The sequence below is a fragment of the Tyto alba genome, unplaced genomic scaffold, assembly GCF_018691265.1.
Source record: "Tyto alba isolate M040663 unplaced genomic scaffold, T.alba_DEE_v4.0 Super-Scaffold_46, whole genome shotgun sequence".
Taxonomy (NCBI): domain Eukaryota; kingdom Metazoa; phylum Chordata; class Aves; order Strigiformes; family Tytonidae; genus Tyto; species Tyto alba.
Genome location: NW_024881322.1, coordinates 14,534,878 through 14,548,981, shown reverse-complemented (window position 1 = coordinate 14,548,981; position 14,104 = coordinate 14,534,878).

Genomic DNA, 14,104 nt, shown 5'->3' with positions numbered 1-14,104 from the left:
CCTTTAAAAAGAAGTCTGATGCTGAGTTTGATACCAGATTTTATGTGGTCCATGGTGACTGGCCTTGGAAAACTAGCCTGAGACAACTTCCAAGTGAGGAAAGAAAATAGGATTTTAGATGTGGTGACCATGTTTCATAATAGATACACCAAAACCAGAAAAAGGTTTTCAAATCAAGAAGTAACTGTTGCTTAGCCCCGCTTTTTGGCTTTCATTTGTGTGTGTATACTAGTCACAAATTTTAAAGGTTTCTCCCTCCAATCTCTAAATTCAGTCATGGGGTTTTGATTTGTGGTCAGAGTTATTTAAAGTAGGGGAAATGAAAAACTATATGATAAAATAAAATAAGAAATTGGGATGTTAATCAAGACTGACTGATTCCAGCAAAACACCCAATCCCTGATAATTTGATTTAATTAAATCTGCATGTACTTAAAATAGCATTAGAAATTGTTACCATATTTAAACAGTTCAAGGGCATGCAGTCTCAAAAATTACTTCTCCTTCCAGGTATGACTATCCCCCCCAAAAAAAGAGGCTTTTAACTACTAACACATTCCTTTCCACATAACCTACTTCCTGTTTATATTGAAAATGTATTTTCAGTATACATTTAATCACCGAAAGGTACTTGTTTAGTACGTCCACAACCTTCCTGCTTCACAGTTGACCACATTTAGTTGTCTTTCCCCCTCGCCATGACAGATGCTCACTGGCTACAAGGCCTAACCAAGTGGCAGAAGTGCACGTTAAGTTGTTTCTTTGGGAGGGCTGAATGTATTTGTATTCTTGGGGGTTTAGCAAAAGGAAGTGCTTACAGATGCTTATAATTATTCTGCACTCATGTCACAGCAGAATACCGATCTAGGGCCCAAAACTAGAACTGAATGAAATGGGAGTTTTGTCATTGACTTCAGTAGAAACAGTCTCTTACAAATCATTGCAAAACAGGACTCTGTTATATATACCTCCTTTTTTTTTTTTTTTTTTTTTTTTTTTTTTTGTATTTAGTTGAGATTTAAGTCATCAAGTTCATTTAACTGTGACACCACAAGGCCATGTAGAGGCTAGCAGCAATATCTGAGGCAGAGAAGTTCAGGCATCTGTAAAGTCTATGTGCAAAATGAGAATTTTTATGGACTATAGTTATTCGTGTGGAATAGTGCCTTACGCTGTAAGCAATGCTGTTGATTTCAGAGGGTCTCCTTTCCTAGAAAGTTGCCAGTCAGCATCAATAAAGTGAACAAAATCTATTTCTGGAATGTAGGCAGAAGAGATGTGATGGAAATGATTAAGTTCTTTAAGTTAAACCTCATGTCAATAGTGTGCATCAGTATAAGAATCAGATGCTAATCACTTTCCTTACACCGAAAAAAGCTTTACTCCCCATCTGCTCTCCCTGCATTGTATGTGGAGTAAAAAGGTTTTCAGTCCGAGCAAATAAAATCATAATTTGGCCTTTCAAGAGCAACTATAAGCAACATTTTCATGGGCAAAAACAAACAACACTTCTGGGTTATATAGCTATTTATTTTTTGAGATATAGTGAATCTGTGTTAATTCTCAGTGGGTTTCTTTGTATTTAAATACTTTCAAAAACAGTACATTGACGATGGGTTAAAGATATATATATGTATGTATATATACATATTATATATATATCTACAGTATATAGATACACACACAACTATATATATATGTATATACATATATATAAATTATGAAAGCCAAGATATTATGAAACCTATTTTGTTTTTATCATTCTGTGTTTTGTTGTTGATATTATTATTATTATTGTTATTATTATTATTTTGCATACTACATGCAGTGCTTTAACCAATGTCTGTTTGGCTAATGTAATTAAAGTTGTTAATTTATATGAGTACATTTCAACTATGTCAATGGTTTCTTAATATTTATTGTGTAGAAGGACTGGTATTTTTTTTATTTACATTATGTTTAAAGAGGTAACAGTTTGATATGTTCTCATTTGTTTATATTAGAAGTTATTTATTTTCACGGCATTCCGTCTGGTATTTTGATATTTGGAAGGCATGCTACCTATACTTTGTACAGTTAGTGGGCAGTATTCAGCAGCTCCCAGTAGATTTCTAGGCCCTATGTTAAATAAAAGACCTGTTTGGGATTTTTATTTTAGATCTTTCCTATTGGTTTGCCAGGACCACTCAGTGCACTTATTGCCAGACACTCTGCCTGCGTGACCAATTTATTCCTACTGTATTTACCCAGGACCGAGGACCAAAACCACCTCTGGTGTAAGTCCAGTGACTTCTGTGAAGTTATACCAGAGATGTATTTGGCTCACAAAGAAAATGCTTGTGCAAATCAATGCAAAGAAAAAGCAGAAAGAAAAGAAAAGAGAAAGAAAAGAAAAGAGAAAGAAAAGAGAAAGAAAATAAAAGATAAAGAAAGGAAAGAAAGGAAAGAAAAGAAAGAAAGAAAGAAAATAAAAGAAAGAAAGAAAGAAAGAAAGAAAGAAAGAAAGAAAGAAAGAAAGAAAGAAAGAAAGAAAGAAAGAAAGAAAGAAAGAAAGAAAGAAAGAAAGAAAGAAAGAAAGAAAGAAAGAAAGAAAGAAAGAAAGAAAGAAAGAAAGAAAGAAAGAAAGAAAGAAAGAAAGAAAGAAAGAAAGAAAGAAAGAAAGAAAAAGAAAGAAAGAAAAAAAAGAAAAAGAAAGAGAAAGAAGGAAAAGAAAGAAGGAAAAGAAAGGAAGGAAGGAAGAGAAAGAGTCTTTGCATTTGGAATGGGATTTCAGCATGTTAAAAATGTTTGGGTCAGCTACTATTTTATTTTACTTTGTTCTTTTTGTTATTTTGCTCTTTCTTATACAACAGCAGCAACAACACAAGTGAAATAAATAAAGGGAGTTTCACCAAGCATTGTGTAATCGTCCCTTTAATATGCATTCCTGGGTGGGAAATTCACAGGAGCTGGGGAAATAGCAGAAAAAAATTAACCGTAAAGGTGAAACATGCGGGTGCTTCTTTGGACTGAACAGTGTGATGCCTTTCTTTTCGGTGTGACTGTGCTAAATGGACATTCAAATTCATGGCCCTACATGTAATGGAATTTTAGGTTGTTCACTTCTCCTTGTGAAATGCACTGAGTACAAAAGCTAAAGCCAACTGTGACTTCCCTTTGCCTGCAGGCTGTTAGGTCTTCAACTACCATCACCACGATTCCCTTGAATTATCCAGAATTAGATGCTTGCACAGATAAAAGTAAAATTTATGTTACCGAGACAAAATTGCAAGGCTTTCAGTTCGCATGTGCTAGTTTATAAATCGATTAGTAGTCAGATGAAGTGATCCAAGAGGCCTGATCACAGACAGCTGATCCCTGGTCTGAGCGAGAAATTATCTGAACACCCTCATATTTGAAAGTAAAGCAAATTTATGAAGGGTTTTCACCAGCCATTGCATTCCTATGATGATAAATGGACTCCTGCTACATTCCAGCGGGGTGAGAATCAGGGAACAAGAATGTTGAGGTTGATCTTTAAATGGATTATTTGCACAGTGCTCAAGCATAGGCCACCACAGCTATAAGCAGGCCTTTTAATAATCAGGCACTGAAAGCCTTTCTACAAAGGCTGGAGAAGTGAATTGCTTTCCTCTTACTGAAAATAAGCTTTCAACAAATCAATGCAATCAGAGCTAGAGAAAGCCTTTGTTTCAAATATAATTAAGACATGATTGAATATTTGCTTTCTTTCCTCTCTTATGATCACTATTATTATTGCCAGCAAGGACAAATCCAACTGGATTTGGAAGTTGCTCTAAGAGAATAAAATCATAAGGGCTACTTGATTCCAACTGCTTTTGTATTAACCTGGTATAAATTAAGCTTACACTTCAGGTGTAAATCAGGGAGTTATCCTTTCTCTGGCATGGCATAAAGTGTAGTACTGGATGGTGTAATCCAGATTTTTTCCATTTTCTCCAGCCATTTGATTTTCTTTTCATGTTAAGAATGCTACTGAGAACTGTTGCTATTGTACAGACTTGTTGAAATGCCCCATATGAAAAGAACGGTGGAGAACTAAGAGCTGCCTTTTGCACAAGCAGAATGATTGGCTAAAACTGAATAAAACCTGTCCTAAACAAATTAGACCAAGCTAATAATATACAGACCAAGGCAGGTAACACCAAATGATTTTGCAAAACAGATACACAGATAGTGTCTACTCAGTGTGCATTTCCTACCTTAAAGAAACATCTTCACACTGCTGCTCAGGCTGTTGAGTCACTGGGCTAGTTTCAGTGTATATCATGATTCTTTCCGTGCTTGTCACAGGGCTAACAGAGTCTGTGTTTTGGTAGTCTCAGTGGCTGCCCTCAGTGATCCCTTTCTTACTTAAGTTTGTCTGTCTCTCTGAAATACCACCACAGACTGATTTCCAGTACTGCCTAGGGCTCAAAGTGACTGTCCTCCCTTATGCTGCTGATAGAAATATAGCACAGGGATCAAATCCATGGCTTGCAAATACCTGTTGTCCAGCTTCTGTAACCTCTGGGCATTTCATGGTTTCAAAAGAGCTATATTGCACATTGTCACTGTTTGATCACATCTCTCCTGTCTACTATTGCTTCTCATTAGCTTTGCTAGAATTGCATTGACTGGAAAAATAGTGCATAAAAGCATCAGCTGCTAGAGCATCCCAAATCTTCTCTGCAGGACAGAGTTAAGTGAGCAGTGAGGTTTCCCGTTCCCCTTCAACAGCCAGCAACTCCAAGAACCCAAAGTGGAAGACTTGGGAGAAAGGGCCACATGAGTAGACACTATCTACGTATCTTTGTCTTATGAGGACTGGGAGAGGGATTGAGTTTATTTTGTCTTTGAACAGTGACACTGCAGCTTATGGACCCAGTGGCAAATTCACTACACATTACCACACCACATCAGGAAGCAGCATAACAATTATTTAATGTCTGACTCATCCAGTTGCTATTGCATGAGAAAGTGACTCTGTTTCTGAGAAGATAGAAATGTATATCACCAGAGTTATGGCCTCCAGAATTTCATATAACAGCAGACAAAACCAACATAGCAGCTTTATTCAAACAAGAAAAACATTCAGAGGAAAGTTGGCAAGAGATACTAGTAGAGGTCCCTAGAGGGGCTCTTGAGCAGACTGCTCCTCCACAACTTATGCACACACAAGAATGCCTCTTATGAATGCATTAGGATGCAGTTTATAGGCCTGGGCTTGATCTTAATGAAGTCAGCAGGGTATTATAGACCTGGATGGCTTAACTGAAAGTAAAATTAAGTCCTATTTTTCAAGAAAGATCACCAAGTAAAAAAGAGCAAAGAGTAAGACTGTAGATGACGTGGGCACTTTAATGTACTGCATATGAGAGTGATCAGAACTGAATGCCTTTGAAAAATGTGAAGATAACCTAAATCAGGGTAGAGGTAAAAAAACCTCCAGTTACAGAATGCAATTTCACTGGGTCTTTCTACATAAGGAACCCATTCAGAGGTCTAAATCTTAGTTCTCAGCTGAGCTGTGCATCTTCTACTTCACTGACACAGCCCTTCCCAGGGTCATGACAGCCTCGGCAGTGGTGCAATGCAGGATGAAGACACGGCACCACTTTCAGGAATCAGACACTCACTGCTTTTGCCACGCTGAGAGTGTACACAGGCCTCAAATCTATCTAAAGATTGGGCAGACAGATTGGTTAACAAGTGACAAAGTGCACTATTTCAATTTTTTGAAATTGCTAGCACATGACACAACCCTCAGAAGCAATTCAGGCCAGTCTCAGCACTGGCAAGTTACCTTGGTATGAATCAGGTTTAAATTTGTCATGCTTTCGAATGCATACCTTTTCGTGCAAGTCCTACTCCTTTCTCACGCTTGCAGTGGACAGCCTGGTACACAGCTTTTGTGGCGAAATTGGGTCTAGGTTTAGGCTTCAGGCTTTGCTTCTCCATTCATATTTCCATAGCCTAAGAAAATACTCTCAGGCACAGGAGCTTTATGCCACCCCCACATGTCTGGGCAGGAAGGAGAGAGATCAGATAAGTAAGTTAATTATGTCAACAAATAGGAGACATTCTCTACGAATAGAAACTCCAAGTCCAAACAGGAGAAGGCCAGTGCTAGAGCTGCCCTGACAATGACCCAGCACAGGTACGGAGAGGGGAGGGTCTGCAGCACCTGGGGAGGGCAGAGGGTCTGCAGGGAGAGGAAATGCAGCAACAGGGGAGTGGTTTCAATTACTCCCATGCAGAAACTGTGACATCAAGTGATGAAGGAGCAATTAAATTTTTTGCTGTCAGGACTGACCATTTCAGGGATTAGCTATGCAGGGAATCCACAAGAGAAGAAGCAAACTGCCATGCAGAACCTGGCTCAAGAATCTATTCTCAAAATATTGTTTTGAAACAGTAACTTTACCAAGCTGAGGTTTGTTACTGCAAGAAGGTAAGTTGTACTTGTCTATCTTTCTATCTACCTACCTCCACTACAGCAGAGTTCATTTTCAGAAAGGGAAACTGCAAAGACCTATGCAAACTTCAAGAAACTAAAAGGGGCAGCTGGAAGGGTAAAATATTTCAAAGCAGCTTGCGGACTACTTAAGGATACTTGTTGTGGTTTGAGCACAGAGAGCAACGGAGCACCACGCAGCTGTTCACTCACCCCTTCCCCTCTCAGGAATGGCAAGGAGAAAATGAAACAAAATGGCTCAGGATTTGAGGTAAGGACAGGGCGGGATGTCTTGCTCACTACAGTCACGGGCAAAAGACAGACTCTATAGGGGAAGAAAAACAAGAACCATCATTTTAATTCAAACCCTAACAAAGACAACAGTTAACAGAGTGGGGCGGTGAGAAGCGCCACCTCATCCAAAACCACCTCCCTCACCCCTCTCTTCTCCCCGGGCTCAGCTCTGCTCCCCATCTCTCCCCCTCCTCCCCCAGCAGCTCAGGGGCAGGGATGGGGGTTACAGTCAGCTCGCTGCTCCCTCCTGCTCGGGACGGGGGGTGAGCGCTGCACATTCCTGCCCTGCTCCATGTGGCCCCCCACTCACTGGAGACACTCCTCCACGAACCTTCTCCGCAGTGAGTCCTTCTCATAGGAGGCAGCCCTTCCTGACCTGCTCCAGTGTGTGTCCCCCCTGCGTGTTCCAGCCCTCCCAGCGCTGAACAACAACAGTGGGAGCCACTTCTCCCCTCAGAGTCCTGGCCTCCTCTAAGCGCAGGCGCCTGTCCTGGCGTGGGCTCCTCCACAGGCTTCAGGTTGGCTTCCACTCCACCACAGACCTCCATGGGTGGCAGCGGGGTGGCCCTGCCATCTCACCACAGGACACAAGGGTCTTTGCTCCGGTGCATCTTCCCCATGTCCTTCTCCTTCTTCCCACTGACCTCGGTGTTCACATAGGTGTCCTCATAACTCCTCCTCAGCAATCCCAACCCCCTCCCAGGTTCCCCTTCTTAAATATGTTCTCACAGAGGCACAGCCACCGGTGCTAATCGGCTCGGCCTTAGCCAGAGGTGGGTCCGACTTGGAGCCGGGGGAGCTTCGAGAAGCTTCTCACAGGGGCCACCGCTGTAACCCCCTGCCCCGCTACCATAAACCCCACCACAGAAACCCAGCACAATACTGTATTAGAGGCATAGTACTGAAAAAGACCCCAAAAGCCTGTTGGATAGGTCAGCAGCATAAAGACATATTTGCGTGAGAAAAATAGAAAAGAACAGAAATGTCAGTAAGTTAATTTTAAAAACATATTACAGAGGGTTAGAGAAGAAGCTGAGTACCCTGCAAAATCCATAATATCTAAGAATGAATTAAAAGGTCAAGTAAGATAAATGTAGTGTGTGCTTTGTAGGTAGAAAGCCTGTTTCATTTTTTGAAGGAATCAGCAAGTTCATGGAACGGAAAACATGCTGATACAGTCAGCTTGGCTTATTCAGGAGGAATTTATAAAAACCCCCACTAACTTCCTAAAGAAACTAACCCATCATGGGACAAAGAAGGCAGCACACACTAATAGTTTTAATTAAAAGATATGAAATAAATGGAGAGATGACATTAGTGTCTGGATCTGCATTAGCCTCTGTGCTATGAGCATAAAAATCTAGAAGTGGAGAAAAAGTCAGATGACAAAGTCTTCTGACAATAGTAAGTTAATCAAAATAGCCAAGGCAATGACTGGTGGCACGGAATTACAGAAGAACTGCACAAAATAATGCAAGAGCAGTTGAAAATCAATACTGATAACTGTAAAGTAACAGAGGTAACACAGGACACGTAGGAGAAAACCATCCTGACTTCACACACGTAGAAGTGAACTGCCCCTTGGGAAAGGGACTTGAGCACTACAAAGAACAGAGTCAGCTAAATGCTCATCATCAGTAAGAAAGGCAAGCTGAACATTAGGGATTACTAGGCAAGACAAGGTTTGTTGCTTATTAGACCAGCTGGTATAGCTGGTAAATGTAGACAAGGTTTGGGGTATTGGAAGAGAATGTCAGACTTCAGGGTAAAACAGAAACTAGGTAGCTGAAGGCAGCAAAAAAGGCTCCACTTTTGCCTTCTCTCCTCCAGGCTGAGAAAGTCCAGCTGATTCAAATGCTTCTCATACAGTTTCCTTAGAGGGACAGGCAGAGGGAGGAAAAATAAAACACAATTTTTAGGTCATCGTGTTTCTGATTAGAAAAGTTCATTACTGATTCTCTATCACGTATGTCACTTTTACCTCAGTAAAACTTTTACCACACTCTCTCTGGTAGAGCAACATGGAGGATAATAAGCAGACACTGATCCTGTGTATCAGAGAGAATTCGCTCAACACCACAACTGAAAAATATAGTTATGCTGCAGTAAATCTGGCAGCTTGGTTATCCTTCTGATGCAGCCAGTGGTTGGGTTTTTTCAATCCATGTTTTTAAGATCCCTTCCTCTTAAATCACAAAACTGTATTATCCTCACTGTTGGGCAGCAACAGCCTGTGATGATTATCTCTGAGCTTTCTTCAAAGGCCAGTCACTATTTCCTTCAAGCTCAAGTTCAAGTCCTCCTCGCTGTTCCAGTTGCACAAAGCATACACATCCCTGGGGAGACAGACCGATGGGCAAAACAGCTAATGAATGGCCAGGTTTGCCTTGCTGCATTCATGCAACAGCAACAGAAATTGTTTTTACATGATTATTTCTGGCCTATACTATCTAAAAAGAAAAGGAAGGAGGGTGGGGAGGAGGGGAAGTGCAGCAAGCTAAAACAAAGATGAGACTAAACCCAAAATTAAACTAGTCTTCATACTATTTCCACATAAACAAAATTGTTTGACAAGAGGTTTTTTTTAATAGGGAAAAGGAGGGAACATAGACTGAAATGAAGAAGTGGATGTAACTTCAAAGATAGGAACATACCAGTGGGTAATAAATATTTATAAAATAAGACATGCATCAGCCTGCCACATACACTACAAAATGATATATGGATGACTAAAGTGTGATAAAGAAATGCAGAGTAAAGTAACACAGAGCCTAAATTTAGACACATGTAGATTTTTCCAAATGTTGCATTTTCAAGCATATTAAAAAAAAAAAAAAAAAAAAAAAAAAGACAAGGAGGGAGGGGAAAGATGAAGGTTTTGGGTTTTTTTCCCAAACTCAACACAACTGTTTCACATCTTCATTTTTCCTTTCTTTCTTCCCTTTTTTTAATTTCCCTCAACTTCCAGCCTTTGTTCCTTTGTCTTATAACACGTTGTTATTTTCAATATGACAAAAGTTGTACTTTTAATGCCAAATTGTTTGATACATTTTATAAAAGAAAATGAAAGACAGACCTTTGACTGCAAAGAGATGTGGAAGTTTGCTTGGTGCCATAATATGCTACATCCACCATTTTCTATTAACCCCTTCCCTGGCGGACTGCTGCCTGTGCACCCTTAGCAACACTTTCCCTGCCAAAGCAGCTGAACAGATCACCACTTCTGCAAAACTGAGAGGTACTGCTTTAAATTTCTTAGACATGCCTTTGAGATCAAATTAAGGCTTTCCTGGTACGTTTAGCAGAATGGTGACCAGATCTCTCTGCTAAAAGTGCTATGCCTCAAACCTGACCCCCAAAGAAAGACCTCAAGTGGGTCTGTGTTTGTTAAGAGAAGTAAAGTTTTACTGTTATTAATACTCATCATTCCTGCCATTCTAACACAAAGCCTGAGCTGCATTTTATTCTGCGGTTTACCTTTTCCTTGCATAATGTGATCCTTTTGACCTCTAATTTGCTCATGCAAGGCAAAAGGCCTGACAGTGTCACCAAGGGCATGATTTGAAGAAGACAGGGTGTTACAAGCAGATAAAGGCTTTACAGTGTAAGATGGCCTACACTGGTTGCAGAATCTGGTGATGATATGTCAATAGCTTGAATCGTAACACCCTGTGCATTTTGCATGTGTTGGGAAAGACAGCTTTTTAACTTATAAAATGAGCACTTCTGCAACAGAAACAACTGTCAGACAAATATAGAACCCTGAGATGTCATTTTTACGCTCTTTTTTTTCAAAGTAATACTACACTTTAAAGTACAGTAGAACATAATGACAGTTTTAAAGAGAAAAAGAACAGATTTGATTTTAAAGACTAGGTATAGAAGAAGTGAGTCAGACTTGATCTCAGGGACACCGGAGGAGATTTGGAGATACTGCATTAGGATTATTTCTGATGTAGGCAAGCATAACTGAAATCAGGACCTAGCAGACTCTGGAATAAACAAAGGCAGAATTATCCTTCATTATGGAGCACTTGAAGACAGTCAGAAAAAAAACAGAGACATAAAGAAAAAAGGTACATAAGCACAGGCACAATGCTCCCCAAAAAGCTTTCTGGTGTCTGGACCTAAGCCCAGGTGCTTTCAGCCAGCAGAGAATAGAGGCACTACAACTCAGTTCTGTCTGTTGAACAAGTTCCCTAATTTTGAATTGCTGCAAGGATGTTCAGGGTCTTATCAGAGAAATCTCTGGGGTGGAAGGAGCATGTAAAGCTACTTCTCAGGCTGATCGTGACAATGCTTGTCTGTACAGTTATCAGGCAAGAGAGTAAAGAGGCAGGAGGTAAGAAGAGTATTGTAAGATACAGCAAGAAAAACAAGACAGCTTTTGAAGACCAGCATAACAACTCCAATCTGAAACTGAAGCTGCATATAAACTTCATATTTATTCGTTTATACGCAAAATTACACGTGGCCCTATGCCTTGTTTTTGTAAAGAAGGTGGCTATGATGTTTCCCTCAAAGGAAGCCTTGCATCTGCTAAGGTAGTTGTTGAAAAGTAAAGGATTTGGTGCTTTAGTGATTCATGCAAAGCTGGAAGGGCACAGAACCAAAGCATAGATTGTCACTGAAAGGTAGAAAACAGGTAGAAACATACTCCTTTTTTTGCAGCATACTTGGCCAAGCTGATACATAACACATAACAAATAAATTAAAAAATGATGGTTCAATAAAACCATTGTATAGAATAACAAATTCAGCTAATCAGAATTCCTTAGGATTAGGAGTATTTGGCAAAATTTACCTGGTTTTGGAACACTTTTGTAGGATTTGGCATAGAAGAAGAAATGGTAGAGACTGCAGCCACGCACACGACCCTTTGCTTTGATCCATGTGTGCTGCACAGCCATTCCAAAGAGGAAAGTCAAACAAGGGAGTAGAGACTGCTTCAGTTTGCCTGCACTGTTCCAGTTTCTGATATCACATGCCCTTTCATAACTGAGCAAAAAAATCTTTCTGTAGTGGGCAGGAATCACTTATTTCTATTGCAGTTATTGAAGCTAATACACTTCACGAGATGAAGTTCTTCAGCTTTCCAATATATTTATGCTCACTGTACCTTGTTTCTCTAAACATATTTTAAATGCCACCCATCAAAATACAGAACTTCCTTTGCCATCAAACTTTCTCTTTGCAGAAACTTTCTGACAGCAATGCTAACATTTTTCTTTTCTCAGACTGCAAGAAATGGTTAGCCTAAAGGGATATAGAATGGTGACAGTGGTGCATGGTATTTGCTGTTTTGCATTCACAATATTCTGCTCATCTAACATCTCAGTTATGTGACACGTTATTCACTTTTGACCTAAATTATTACGCAATCTTACTTTGCGCTATTTAAAAGTTGCCTCATTTCACCTTGAATACCCCTAAGCAATGACAGCTGAAGTGATTCCTAACAAAGTTAGTGCTCAGTTTCTGAAATCTATTCAGGTAGCAGACCGTACCAGTGTAAGATCTTCTTGTCTGACAAACTGCTGTGTGCTTGGAATTAGTCTGAACATCTAGTTTGGACATCTGAAACTATCACACTTTTCAGGTGTTTGCAGGAGTGAGTGAACAGTGTCTATGACAAATGTAACTATATTATTTCAATATTGACTAACTGTCATGGGTTTGAGTGAGTGGTGGGGTTTTTTGGTATCAGGGGAGGGGGCTATAGGGGTGGCCCCTGTGAGAAGCTTCTTGAAGTCACCACCAGTGGGCTAGAAGAGATCTGGCTCCTCTGCACATGCAAAAGGGTTTCCTTGTGTAGTGGGCAGAAAGGCTGAGGAGGGGAGAGGAGCCATGCATGAGGCTGAAACCTGAAGAAACTGGTCAGCAATATGTTGGAGGATGATGTGTCATTGATGCCCTTGGGAAATGGTTAGCTGTGGACCTGGATGTGGTTTGAGTTGTGATTGAAAATTTCAGTGTGGTAGCAGTAACCTACTAGGTCTCTATGGAGTTAGGTATAGAAGTGCTCTGTGGTTACAAATACCTCTCCAATGCAATATTAAGGTACTGCTGGCATTTGCAAAACCAGTAACTAATCCTGTAGTCACACAAACTTCTTTGATGGCTAAGTTTCAGTGGCTGTCATCTCACAGGGGCCCGTATATCTGCCAGTGTGCAGCTTCTAGCCACACTGAGTGCAAAGAGAAAAAGCTCAACAGTGCTTCACAAAATAGAGTCCTAACTGTTTCAGTTTGTCACGGATATGCTCCAAACATAAAGCATCCTGTTAAAATAATCTCTATCCTGGCTACCCAGGGGCTAGAAGGTCACTCAGGACACCTAATGCATTGGAACCAGGACTTCCATAGCCCTTCCCTGAAAGGAAGGGAATTGTTGTCCAAGGCAAGGCCTCTAGCAACTCCACAAAATGTGGCCATTTTTGCCACAGGTCTCACTTGCTCTAACACATTCAGTACTTTACTGCACCCAGAGTAAGACAGCAAAAGGTCTGAGAGATCCCCATCCTGGATTATTTACAACGTGACTACACACTACCAGGTGAAAGCTGCTTCTCTGATATTTACTTAAAGCAAAATGCCAAAGCTCTAGTATTTTCCAGCCATGCCACCCTTGGTTATTATTTTGTAACTGCCCATAAGCAAAGTTTCACTGCATCTGGTAGTTATCTATGGGGGCAGGACAACTCAGTCACTTAAATATGTACCATGGTTCCCCCTATTTCTACATTACAGCAGCACCCCAATCTGTGACTCTGAGCAGGTCCCAGGCTGTCTTTCAGGTGGTATTTACTGTGAGGTTCTCACTGCTTGCTAAGAAAGATCCCCTGGCACTTTTAACAAAAGTAGGGCTATTAACCTCTCTGACCTGACCATATTCCACTATTCATTAAGCAACACGGGGGGAAGAACTAGTTTAGTACTGGCTCAGAAGGAAGAGTGCCACCCACTGAACCAAAAACACCACACTTAGCAGCAGCCTGAGTATATACGTACATAGACATATGTGTGTTTATAGTATATATACACAGTGTATGTTGAACCGAAACCAAGGAGTGATCTGACATGGTGGTTATAATTCACCGTGTCTTAGATTAATGTGTTAAATCGTTCAGTGGCAAAACTGACAAGATGTTACACGATCACATTTGCTCACATAAGGTATGTTATAAACCGAATACAGAATATTCTCTGATGCTCACAGTTTCAGCATCCAGGGAGAAATCCCTAATCCATGACTGTAGCCTTAAACTGGTGGATTTACACCAGCAGAAAAATGAAGCGGGGAATGAGGCCCACGTTATTTCTCCCATCCCACTGTTTCCTCTCCACATTGTGA